Here is a 13570-nt window from a genome sequence, read left to right on the forward strand (position 1 = left end):
TCAATGAAAACTTAACGAAGGTGCTTTCCAAAGTCAGTGTTGAGATCACTCATGAAGTTAGAGAAACATGAAGGTCTTTCAAGTTACAGGAACTTTACAAATCCATTGAAAAGTAACTCTTTTTTTTAAAGAAAGACATTTTAATTCCTCTATTAAATTTTTTATGAATCATTTTTTAATTCATAAATTCACAGAATCTAAAACATAGAGTAGTGATTAAGTTTCTGAAAAAAATCATAACTTGAATAAAAGAAAAATGTAACTTATTTGAAACCTTCCCAAGCCACAATAGTTTCCTTTTATAGGTCAGTTCATTCTATATTATGTAATTTACCAGAAAATAACATTATACGCAAATCTAAACAAGGAGAACCAAGTGGAAAAAAAAAGTACATTACTAAAATGTTATTTATACCCAACTAGAGCATTTGTTAGTTCTCTGAGAACTGTGTACCTTGAAAAACTATGCCTTTATTACATTTTGTTTTTATAGGTTTTTCAGTTTCTTAACAAATGAGACATAAGGAATATTTTGAAACTAAACAGTACAGCTGATAGCATTATAAATATAGCCAATTCTATTAAATAATTTCCTCAAATAAATGTTCATATTAACTGAATTTTAGAAAGAGCATAAACTGGAAATATTATATTGCATTTTTACTATTACTAATATATACAAAAGAAAATAGATATTTCCCCTGTGCAGTTAATATCACTACAATATAAAGATACTAGATCAATAATTTTAATTAAAATGGAAAATTGCTAACATCATTTTTAAGACTAATTTAAATTATATAAAGATGATCTTTTAAAGAAAGAAAGAAATTTTTAACCTTAGGCGAGTTCATTAAATTTTTAGATAACTAGGTAAAATTAGATAATTTATTAAATGTCCTTTGGAATCTTATATATACATTTCAACTATGAATATATTCACGAAACTAATGTTTTTTAAACACACTTCCCTAAACACACCTACTCTCACATGTGCATATACACACATATGCACATATCCACTTATATTTTCATATGCCCTACAATTTGGGATACTAATTTTAAAAAGACCCCAAAATATTTAAGTGAAAAAGAAAAGCATAAATATTTTAAAGCATTATTGAAGAAGAAATTAAGTGATAAAAATGTGTCTACTTTCAGCACAAGTTTTATAGCAAATGGACAATCTATTGACAAACATGGTATTTTCTTAAAAGTGAACTTGAATAATTAAAAGGAAGATATAAAATAAATACATAATGCTATAAAATAAAATTACATGAGATAAAGTATAAATTCTATGTTACATACTGTGTATATACCATATGTCATCTATACTATACCATACAGTATGTATACACCATGTATACTATCTTACAGTATATATATATATATTTACTAAATATCATATTATACATAAATGCCACATAAATACTATATAGTTAATATTGAGAGGTAATATATTTCCCAAATTTGTGTTAAATTTGACAGAACTAAGATGTGACTCTTTTGGAGTGTTTTCAGTATTTCTTCCTGAACAATAGCCTTTGGTTACGTGCCACGGTCATGATTAACTTATGCTTCATGAAATCTCAATGATTTCAGGATTGTATTGTTTTAATAACAAAATTAGAAAGCTCATTCAAAAGCCTATGAAAAACAACGGAATATGTCAAATAGAATCATTGCATATTAATGTAGGAATGTGTCAGTGAAGACAGACTTATTTCATGTCACAGAATAAATTTTGATGCACTTTTTACAGAATGAGGGGTTTCAAGAAGATTGTTATTTTTCTGATTTGTTTGGCTGAGATAAAATGTTAGTAGTTGATATTTCTTAAGGCTAGATTCTGGAATATTGTTTGCCCGTACTTCAAGGAACTATAACAGAATTGACTCTCATCAATGAATATAACTATCCATATGTATTTAGAAAACTGAGGCCCATTGCTCATGTAACTTTACACTTTTGTATAAAACAATTTTTTCTGTAAAGTATTCCACTTTCTGGAAATTCATATTACTAATTATATTTTGTATTTTTTTTCCAAAATACAAAAGTTAAGTGGTACCAAAATACTTTGAGGTGTTGTTTTGTTTTGTTTTGTTTTGACAGAACCCAAAAGATTTCAATGATACAAACGTTACATATTTTTGTTGGAGTCTCACATATCCCAGAAGCTCTGTTTTTTTAAAAATTTTTTCAGTACATTAGTCTCTTATGTTAGGGTTAGGTATTTTCCATCCTCAAGTTCACTAATACTTTACTCTGTCCTTTCAATTCTGCTGTTGTATCCATCCATGGAATTTTTTTTCCCAAATGGTACAATCTTCAATTCATTGGTTTTTGACAGCAACAAAATATTTGAAGATGTGGATACACTATAATTCACCCAGCTATTACCCTGATGGTGGACATTTTTTTTTTCTTTCTCTTCACTCTAAACAATGTGGCAGTGAATATTCTTGTACCTATTTTTTATAGTTTCTTCAGGAGGGAAGCTGTACAATGTTTTGGCTGAAGCAGGTGCTTTTGGACAAACCCACTTGAATCTGAACCTCACTCCACCTCTTAGCAGCTGTATTACTTAGAAACTTCATTTCTCCACCTCACGGTGTTAGGAAGAGAAAGTCAGATAATGTATGCAAATATTTTTAGCTGGTGCCTGAAACATTGAGATTTTTATTCCAGTCGTTGGATTTTTCAGTTCTAAAATCTCCATTCGTGTCTTCTTTATATCTTCATTTTCTTTGCTGAGATTCCTCTTTTGCTTCCTCTATGTCTTTACATAGATTCATTTGCCTCAAGCACCTTCATAATCATTCATGAAGCACTTTTATGGTGGCTGTTTTAAAATCCTTGTCACATAATTCTAACATCTGTGTCATCTCAGGGTTGTCATCTGTTGACTCTCTTTTCTCAATTAAGATTTCCTGCTTCTAGGTATGATGAGTGATTTTTATGAAAACCTGGACATTTTGTATATTAAGAGAAACCGAATCTTATCTGGTAAAGTGGGGATGATGACTCATGACCGCCAGTTTTTTCTTTTGTTTTTTTTTTTTGTTTGTTTGTTTTGTTGGTTGGTTGAGCTTTGTTAAATTAGCTCTTGGACTTTACTTTGAAGTAAAGCAATAGTTCAGCTGTGCCTCTGAATCCCTTGGGGGACTCATTCCAACAGGCTGCTGGACTCTCCTCTCAGAATTTTTGATCCAGCAGGTCTGCCATGGAGTCTGAGGACCTGCATTTGTAACATGTTCCTAGGTGATGCTGATGATTTTGCTCTAGGGTTAGAGAATCTGGGTAATGAGCAAAGGGGAAATAATTGAGCCTGTTGATTGACATATTAAATAACCAAGGGTGAAGGTGTTTGTGGGCAGGAGGTACAAAGGGACTCTCATACAACCATGGAGAGTAGAAAGAGAGGAAAATGTAAAATGTTTCTTAAGGGTTGTCAAGGCAACTTTAGAATTTCTTTGAAACTACTCCTGATGAGTACTAGGTGTTTCTTTGAAGAGTGCATCCAGTTTCCACGGCCCTGGGAGTGATTTGAGCTGCATGGATTTGCCTTGACTTGTGGGACTTCTCTCTGGGGGACCAACCTTCAGCTTATCTCCAGGTGCTCCCCACTCCCCCTGCCCTCACAAGTTAGGTAAGTCTGTGACTTCTTTCTCTGTGTGCCTTTGTCCTGGCAAGGCTGAGAGCTTCTCCACGTGGAGAAGCATGTGCAGAGTTGAGTTCTCTTCTCTCACGGGGCACATTGCCTCCAGAGCCTGGCTTCAGGTATGCACTCCTCTGTCTACCCCTGTCTACTCCTCAAACTGGAGGAGAACCTGTAACATGGAGGGGTCCCTATGGCTTAAGGGAAAGCCCTCTAGGTCTTGATGTTCCCAAATGACACATCCAGACAATTACATCAGTCTCAGCTTTTCCGCCTGTTCCACATGGCTTTTAAGGACACTAAAACAAACAAACAAACAACAACAACAACAACAACAAAGAGTCCTGAATTGCAAGAAACTCACCAAGCAGTAATACCTGTTAATGAAATTGCTTTCTGTTAATTTGAGTTTTACAAAATAAATGACTCTCAACAATCTGGCATCACTGTGATGGTATCTACCTCCCAGGAAGGTCAGGTTCTCCCCTTAGCCTCCGCTGACATGGAGGAGGGAAGGGTTCCTTGCTACTGAGTAGAGTAGATGTTAGCATTCATGCTTTGTACTCATCCTCCACTGATACCAAACGGGATGCAAAAGCAAATGAGTTCTGTTTACTTCTACTGTTGAGTGGTGGTAAAAGTTCTCACCCTCTATTTGCCCACCTCTGACACCATCAGGGAGGAGGGGGAAGGCGGCCTCATTGCCACCAGGTAGGGTATAAGTCCAGGCTCCCCAGAATGTTTTCCCTGACATGGGGAGAGGGATAATGGACTAGGTGGTGGAGATGATCAAGGCCAGGCTACAACAGCCTGGCACTTTCTTCTACAAAGAAAATAAATGATGAACAGGAAGTGCATTTTTCTTTTGCCATGACACCAAGGGACAGTGAAATAAATTCCCACATAGCACATTTCACTTCCATAACTATTTTGATACAGAGGATACAGTTCACCCAAATGACCCTTTTTATGTTAACTAAAGCCTAAAATTGAATAAAATAATTTGTTTTTATTTTTCAAGTATTTTACTGCAATGTTAAGATTTGTATGGACTACATATTTTTTCTTTTATTGTCTTAGCAGATATGTAGTGTTGGAAGAAATATTAGAGGAGTTCTAAAATAATTCCTTGAGTTCCACAATGAGGAAAACTAAATCCTCATAAGTGAAGTGTTTAGACTAAGGTAACATAGCTTTAATGACACAATTGTAATGTACAGTGAAATTTAATTTTCCTCACAGTGATTTTTGTTGAAGGCCACACCTGTAGTCAATATACAATCTGATCTTCCTCTATATCGTGATTGCTATTCTCACATAGCAATGCTTCATTTTCTTTGATTTTATACACATGATTTGTGCATGTGTGTACTTGTAAGAGTGAAACGGACAAGTTTTGCTCTCATCCTATCTACAATAAAAATCACTCCAAAAATGACTTTCTTTCCAGGGATTTCAGATTATGTGAAATGAAGGTGCAAAATGCAGCTTTGTTTCATCAGTAGGTGGCATCTGCCAGGACAGTGAGTATAAAACTCGAGATGACTGCTGCCATAAAGGTAAAAAAGTAATCCAGTTGTTTCATGAAAGTCCATAAAATGGATGACAGCATCTATTCAAATGATCTGTATTATGTAATGTGAAGTGGCTTAATACTGTCCATTTTTTTTAATTTCAAGGGATTTGTAAAAGATAATTAAATAAAATTGTACATTTTATCAGATACTTCTCATTTTATTACTTTGCTCTGTAAAATTCTGGATATATTACTTTAAGAGACTTCATCCTACCTTTTAAAAATGTTAACTGAGTCATTTAGGATATTTTCTCTATTTCCTCTTCCACTCTAATTTGCTGAAAAGGATGATCTCTAAGCCTCCTTTTCTGGGGAGAAAAAGTTATTATAGTTTAGACTTTACTGAGGTTGCTTTTCTTTCTTTCTTTCAAATATTTTATTTATTTTTTTTGTTTATTATTTATTTGTTTATTTATTTATGTGAGAGAGAGCACGAGCGGCGGGGAGGGACAGAGGGAGAAGGAGAAGCAAACTCCCCACTGAACAGGTGGCCCCACACTTGGGCTCAATTCCAGGGCCCTGGGGTCATGACCTGAGCAGAAGGCAGATGCTTATCCCAAGCGCCCTGACAATACTTTTCTTAACTTCAATATTGAGCAAAATGAAATTACAGATGATAGAAGTGCCTGGGTGGCTCAGTTGGTTAGGAGTCTGCCTTTGGCTGGGGTCCTGATCCCAAGGCTCCAGGATCAAGCCCCATGTCAGGAAGCCTGTTTCTCTCTCTCTTCCCCACACATGCTCTCTGTCACTATCTCTGCCTCTCTATCTCTTAAATAAATAATTTTAATTGAAATAAACAATAAATTGCAGATGATAGAAGATAAAATATACCTCAGAATTTATTTTTTCTCAAAATCATAACTTCATTTCTTTAAAAAACATTCCATTCTTTGTGTAGTCATCTTTTAGTAATAAGTGTACAGGAAACAAAATAAAGGTGTGGAAAGGGACATGAAGAATAATTTGCCAAAAATTAGGTACTTGCCTAACACTACAGAATCAAATGACTAAAAAATAATTAATACATATTTTAATTTTATATATGTTTAAAATAGTTAAGAATCAGTATGTGTACTAAAAAAATTGAATACTTGAGGGTCTGATTCCCTAGGATTCCAAATTACTAGACTTAATTTGGATGAAGGAATCTGCTTCCCAGTATGATTGGAAATATTGACTGAAGAAGTCCACAAATTGCATTTTGAGACTTACGGAAGAGGTATGATATTTTCCACTTTGTGAGATATGAGAATTAGATAAAATCAAATTATTTGACTTTCCAATCTAAATACATTTTAATGGTATGGCAGCTAATCAGTCTTACATTTTTATACTTTTAAAAAATATTTTGAAATTTCATTTACTTTTATAAGGACCTCTCTCAGCTACACAGCTTTAAATTATATTAAAACAACCATATATCATAGGTATCTAAATCTGACATGGATCCCATCAGCATTTTAAGTCAAAATGTTCAGATCAAAGTAAGAATATGGGTACCCAAAGTCAGATACTTAGCTTCTTGTCCTGTGAGGACCTTGAATTGCTTCCATGATACACAGTTTCCTGAAAATGTTTCTACCTTGTAAATTTCTAATTAAATTACGAAGAAATTTAATCCTCTTCAGTAGACAATATGTATGCTATTAAGATAAAAAAAAAAATTACCAAGCTGAAACCTACCTAATTATTTTGCAATCCACCAGCCTTATTATTATATAAGAAAAAGCCTTCATTGGACCTTCTTTCTTCTCTGGAGGATGATGTGATTATCACTAGCCTCCAATTATTTCCATAACCTTGCATATGCAAATCCAGTATACAAGCAAACCTACCCAGGAACAGGTTTAGAAACTGCCTCATGTTTGAAAATCTTTATTATTTTGAAATAATATAATTTGTCATGATTGGTTATTTTTTCATTCTTGGAGTATATCTATCTACTTTATGATGATAATTTAATAATAATTGATAAATTCATACTTCTAGTTCTCTCTAGTAATTGTCCTGCAAAAATATAAATTATAACTGAGATCTTCCATTTCCTCTAACACTATGTTTTTATAGCCTTTAGAACTTTATGATAATGAAATCACATAGAATCTTTATAGAAATTTCTGTCTGAAGTGATCTGTGTGTTTATGTGTTCTCTGTCTCTGTATAATGGTTTTTAATACTTCTGGTTTCTTTCTATTTTTTTTTTAAGATTTTAATTATTCATTCATGAGAGACACAGAGAGAGGCAGAGACACAGGCAGAGGGAAAGTAGGCTCCATGCAGGGAGCCCGATGTGCGATTTGATCCCAGGACCCCAGGATCACGCCCTGAGTTGAAGGCAGATGCTCAACCACAGAGCTCCCCAGGTGTCCCCTTAAACTCTGGTTTCTAACTTTTCTAGAGCAAATATAAATAATTCATCTTATTTCTATATCAACTTATAAATAATTCATCTTATTTCTATATCAACTTACTTTTCATTCCTACAGTTCAATATTTTAGAGAAATTTATGTTCCTTTCATTTATTCTCTCAATTATATATGGGACAACTATTTTTTTCTCCTTTCTCATTCCCCACATTTGTTTTTACGATGTTTGAATTTTATCTCCTTTCGATTTCATATTTACATACTTGTTCTCTTATTTATTACATTGCCTTCAATATAATAAATAAAAATGTCTATACACTTTTTCCTATATGTAGACCTTTTATTCTTTAATTATTATACTTAGTTATTTTATATTTTTATTACAAAAATAATAGGCAATCTACTTTTTTGTAGATATTTTCTGTGTTTCAAGCTTTTTATTTACCTCATCCTCATCTCTGTTTGATCAATAAAGTTTACAATGAGTCTACTCCTGTTATTCAACATATTTTAAAATAGATAACATTTTTTAGGAGTTATGCAAAATTTTAATACATATCATTGAGGTATTTGAATGTATTCCACATTTTCTATCCTTCCCTTTCTTAAAATTTCAATCAAGATGTGAACTATGAAAAATGTTATAGTTGGTGCACTTGAAAATTTATATTCGATTCTATTGACTGAAAGTTTAATTTAATACAGAAGTCTAACCTGATATCCAACTACTATAAATAAACTATTATTCCAAGTTCTTTGGTCCTTATTTTTACTTAAAGTGTGTTATTTTAGTGCTGTTTTTTCATAGGGAATTTTCCCTTCTGTCTGGTAACTTTTAAGATTTGAATTTGGTCTTTTCGATTCAGTAGTCTCAGTACCATATTTCTGTTGTAGATTTATATTTATTGTGCTCATACTCCCCCATTCTTCTACCGATGACACATCTTTCTTAAATAACTGATTACAGACTTTGCCTTTATATATCCATGTCTTTGAATGTCTGCAGTTTATTTTGGGAGATTTAATCATACATATCTTGCTTTTATTTATTATTTTTTTGAAAGTACATTTTTTTCATAAAATGAATACCTGAGTAACCACAAGGCATACACACATTTATATGCACACAGGAAAACCTGATGCCCTAGAAGTTAACTTTTGAAAATCAAAAAAATACATAAACCAGCTCTTCGGATTAATAATAATATTATAGTATTTATTTATTATTATTATAATAATACTATATTATAATAATAATATTATAAATATTACAAAGTCATAGAATCTACATCAATATACAAAAGTCAAGTGGCTTCTGGGTGGTGGAGTTGGGTGTAGGCCTCTGACTCTTGGTTTCTGCTGGGGTCATGATCTCAGGGTCCTGAGATCCACCATTGCCTTGGGCAATATGGTCAGCATGGAGTCTGCTTAAGATTCTTTCTCTCTCCGCCCCTCCCACACCTCAAGTAAATAAATAAATCTTTTTTAAAAAGTCAACAGCATATCTTTAAAAAAAAAGCAACGATCTAAGATTACGTGAAATCAATGAACAACCTAATATAAAATGAAAAATACTAGATAAAATAATATCAAAACCCAGAAAATACCTAGAAATAAATTGAATTTCCACTTGGTTACTTTTGTAGATTCTCTGAAGTTCTCTATTTCTTCAATATACAAATGATGAATATTTTAAAGTTCTGTCTCATAATGCCTTTATTTGGATTTTCTGATAGCCTGTTTCCATTTGTTTATTTTTCCTCTTGGATTTGATTTTGTTTTTTTAACATGCTTTTTCTTTTTTTCCTCCCTTTGGCCATACTTTGTGTTGACAGAAGCTCTGGAGGATAAAATCTTCTCAAGAAAGTAAAGTTCCCCCTTCCTTGCTAGCAACGTGAGTGCCAGCAATTTACTCTCATTGCAGAGAGCTCATTTTAGGGATCTGTAGTGTTGGTGCTCCTTTTCAGTTGTGCCTTCATCACACGATGCGATGCTTTGGGATTAATTGGTAAAATTCTGAGTCATTTACCAGAGCCGATGTTTCTAAATTCAGAATAAAATCAAGTTCATCCCTGCCTGCATCTTGAAGTTGCTGAAAACTACCGCAAAACCCTTTAGCCTTCCAGACGCTGCTTTCTGCTGGACTTTTTCATGTCTTACCCTCTGCATGCATGGTTTGGGATTAGGCAAGTGACTCATGGTAAGAGAGCATACAAATTCTTTTGCTGACCTTTCTGAAGTTCCCTTCATTCCAATGAAAACATTTTCATGTTTTCTCTTGAGGTACAGCACTTGGACAGATCTAACTCTTACTTCTGTTCGTGCACCACTGGTGCTGTAGCTTTCTGCTGGGACTCTACATCCTTTTTGTCTAAGTGTCTTCAGAGTGCTGGCTTCTTCTCTTAAGGACTGGGTACCTTGTCTCATCAGCTTCTAAAATCCTTTACCCAGCATCCCATGCCCATCCATCATCTTCAAAATCTGCTTTGAATGAGTGAAGTAGTAAAATTCAGAACCCTCACAGTTTTAGCCATTACCAAAATTATTTGATAGCATTTTAACATAATTACTATAAGTCTTTTGTGATGTTCAATTTATTTTCTACTTATTACACTTTAAATGGCCCAACTTGTTTCTTTATTGACACTCTCTCACACTAGTATGCTGTTTTTTAGTTGTTGTTGTTGTTGTTTTGGTGGGGGGGAGGGGATAATTATAAGAGCTAATTTTTTTTTTAACGATTTTATTTATTTACTCATAAGACACACAGAGAGAGAGAGAGAGAGGCAGAGACACAGGCAGAGGGAGAAGCAGGCTCCATGAAGGGAGCCTGATGCAGGACTCGATCCCAGGACTCTAGGATCACGCCCTGAGCCAAAGGCAGATGCTTGACTGCAGAGCGACCCAGGCATCCCAAGAGCTAATTTTTACTAGAAGTTGTTTCCTGTGAAAATAAGCACTTCTCTTCTGGAAGTTGCCTATAGCAAAATCCCCCCTTTCAATGTCTAATTCAATTTTTACATGACTGTATTTGCTGACTATTTCAAATACAACATAGTGCATATTGGGATCCAATTCCCATGTTTTGCAAGGCACAGATTTTCCAGAACATTCTGTCCCCTGACACTAAGTTTTGGCCATTCAAAAAACATTAAAATCCATATCCGTTTCTGATACCCATAGGCTATTTTGAAATCAATGCCTTATTCCCAAACTTACTTTGAGCTTCCTTTCTGTTCCAGACATCTAGAAATTTCCCTCTCTACTACAGACTTAATAATATAAGGAAACAGTACACTTTCATATTTCATTTGGCCAATTTATTCTTGTAGAACAAGTTTAAATAGGAACACCATATATGTTTTATAATCTAGATTAACTAGAAGTCTCTATAAGAAATCTGAAGTGTCAACTCCTAACTATATCTCTTTACCAAATATTGGTATGCAAAATTAAAGTAGTTACCTATTTCCTGTCATTCTCAAAATATATATCAAGAAACAGATTTATTAGTGCAATGATTACTCTAATACTTAGCATATAAAGCCAAAGACTCACTATTGCTTATTATTATATTTGTTTTAAAGTTGAGAAGAATTGGCAAACATGTCTTGAGTAACACCAGTGATATTTTGTTCTAGGAATCTCTTGGAATTCTTCACCGAATGCCCTGAGAGACAGGTTATTACTATTTTTCCTTCAACAAATGTTTATTATTTCCTAATTCTATGCTTATATCAGTTAAAAAAAGGAATATGGTTCTATGTATAAACATTATATTAAACCAAGAAAACCAGAAGGTAGTGAAGAAAACAGCCATATATGTGTGTATATATATATATATATATATATATATATATACAGCATAAAATTACATTAAAAAGGGACTCTCAATTTTGGCTAAGAGATGCATGTTTAGTAGCTAAGTAGGAATAAGGGCACCTAGTCAGATCATGCTAAAAAGATAGTAAGAAGAGCACAAAACTCAAGTTGATAAATTAGAGTCCTTCCTTTTATTTTTTTGTCAAAACTCATGAGGGGAGGGAGATTCCTTTATAATGAGCTGAAAAATTATTGGCAATAGGCAAAACTGGGAATAACACAGACATAGAAATGGAGACAGCCAGAAGGTGGGGTCTGATGATTTTGCATCTCCAAATGAAATAGGCTTTGTACAAAATCCCAACCTTTGCCTTTTTAAACTATTAAAATTTTATTTATATTAAATTATAAGATCAAATGGTTTATTTTTTCTTACTTTTTAAGTAATAAATTTAAATTTGGAGCAGTTTTAATTTTATCTCAGTTTTCCTGAGCTATACTTTTAGAGCTAAGAGTATTGAGATTCCTCAATTTCCCTTTCAGCACTAACCACCTCAATTCCCTCTATTTTTAACATCTTGCATTAGTATAGTACATTTGCTACAACTTTATTTCATTTTTAATGAATGCTGTAGTTTTTTTTGTAGTGCTATGAAATGTATACGTTCATTTTTCTTTTTTAAGCCAGGAAATGATTTTATATATCCATAATAGATAACACGGTAGTGTACATTCTATTTTTATCATTATATTTAGAGCAAATATGATTGCAGGAGAGATTCTGGAATGTAAAAATTGCTTTTATTAAGGAACTACCTTCTGTTGGTAAAGTTTTTCATCATAATTTAAGGATTATTAAGTCAGTTTTTAATTTAATAACAACAAAAAAGTGTATTTATCTTATTTTTAAAATTTTTTTAAAGACTAGCTTTTATAAGAGCAGTTTTGGGTTTACAACAAAATTGAGATTTTCCATTCCCCTTGCCCCCACACATGCATAGCTTCCCCATTATCAACATCACTTAGAGTGTTTTATCTTTTTTTAACCTAGGATAAACCTACATTACCACATAATCACCCCAAATCAATAGTTTACCTTAAGGTTCATTTTTGGTGTTGTATATTCTATGGGTTGGATGGATAAATGTATGACATATTTCCATTATTTTACTATTACATAGAGTATTTTCACTGCCCTAAAAATCTTACATGCCCCATCTTTCATCTTCCCAACCCAAGTACCCGGCAACTGCTGAATGTCTTACTGTCTCCATAGTCTTAGCTTCTCTAAAGTGCCATATGGTTGCAATTTTACAATATGTAGTCTTTTCAGATTGGCTTCTTTCGCTCCATAATTTGCAGTTAGGTTTCCTTCATAGCTTGAGAACCCATTTCTTTACTGAAAGACCTCCTGGTTGCTTTCAGGTTTCGACAATCATGAATAGAGCTGCCATAAACATCTCTATGCTGCTTTATGTGTGGATATAAGTTTTCAACTCATTTGGACATGTAACAAGGAACACAACTGCTGTGTCATGGTAAGAGTACGTTCAGCTTTGTCAGAAACCACCAAACTGTCTTGCAGAGTGTCCACACCATTTTGCACTACAGCCAGCAATGAATGAGAATTCCTGTTGTTTACCCTCCTCAGCATCATGTGATATTGTCTCGTTCCAGATTTTGGTCATTCTAATAGTTGTGTAGTGGTATCTCGTTGTGGTTTTAACTTGTATTTCCCTGATGCAACAAGAGCATCTTTTCACATGCTTATTTGTCATCTGTATATTTTCTTTGATGAGCTGTTGTTTACAGTTTTTGGACCAGTTTAAATTGGGTATGTTTTTTTTTCCCCATTGGTTTTATTCATATATTTTTTGCAAATATGTATTTTTTAACCTGAAATAGCCAAAGGAGGGCCCTCTTATCATTTTTTAAGATTAATCTAAAATACAAAGTACTAAAGAGTTGAGGTAGCTCTTTTTCTAAGGGCCAGAAATTCTTCTTCGGATAAATGAATGACAGAAAATAGGAAGGTGATATTCTAAGGACATATTGAAAAAAAAAGAGGCTATCATTTTCTGCTTCTTGTATTGTCTAGCCTTATTTTCTTAGTGAAATTTAAGGGATATTAGGTCATAAAA

The 13570-nt window shown here is 33.4% G+C and overlaps 1 long non-coding RNA gene across 1 annotated transcript; it reads left to right on the forward strand.

The window, feature by feature from the left end:
* Positions 1-3513: 3513 nt before the first annotated feature.
* On the forward strand, positions 3514-12950 carry LOC125754927 (uncharacterized). The gene is made up of 3 exons (XR_007410075.1): positions 3514-3655; positions 11249-11288; positions 12855-12950. It is a non-coding gene; the product is annotated as an uncharacterized LOC125754927 (long non-coding RNA).
* The last annotated feature ends 620 nt before the right edge of the window (positions 12951-13570 follow it).

Source organism: Canis lupus, chromosome 4 (assembly GCF_003254725.2).
Source record: "Canis lupus dingo isolate Sandy chromosome 4, ASM325472v2, whole genome shotgun sequence".
In the NCBI taxonomy this organism is placed as follows: Eukaryota; Metazoa; Chordata; class Mammalia; order Carnivora; family Canidae; genus Canis; species Canis lupus.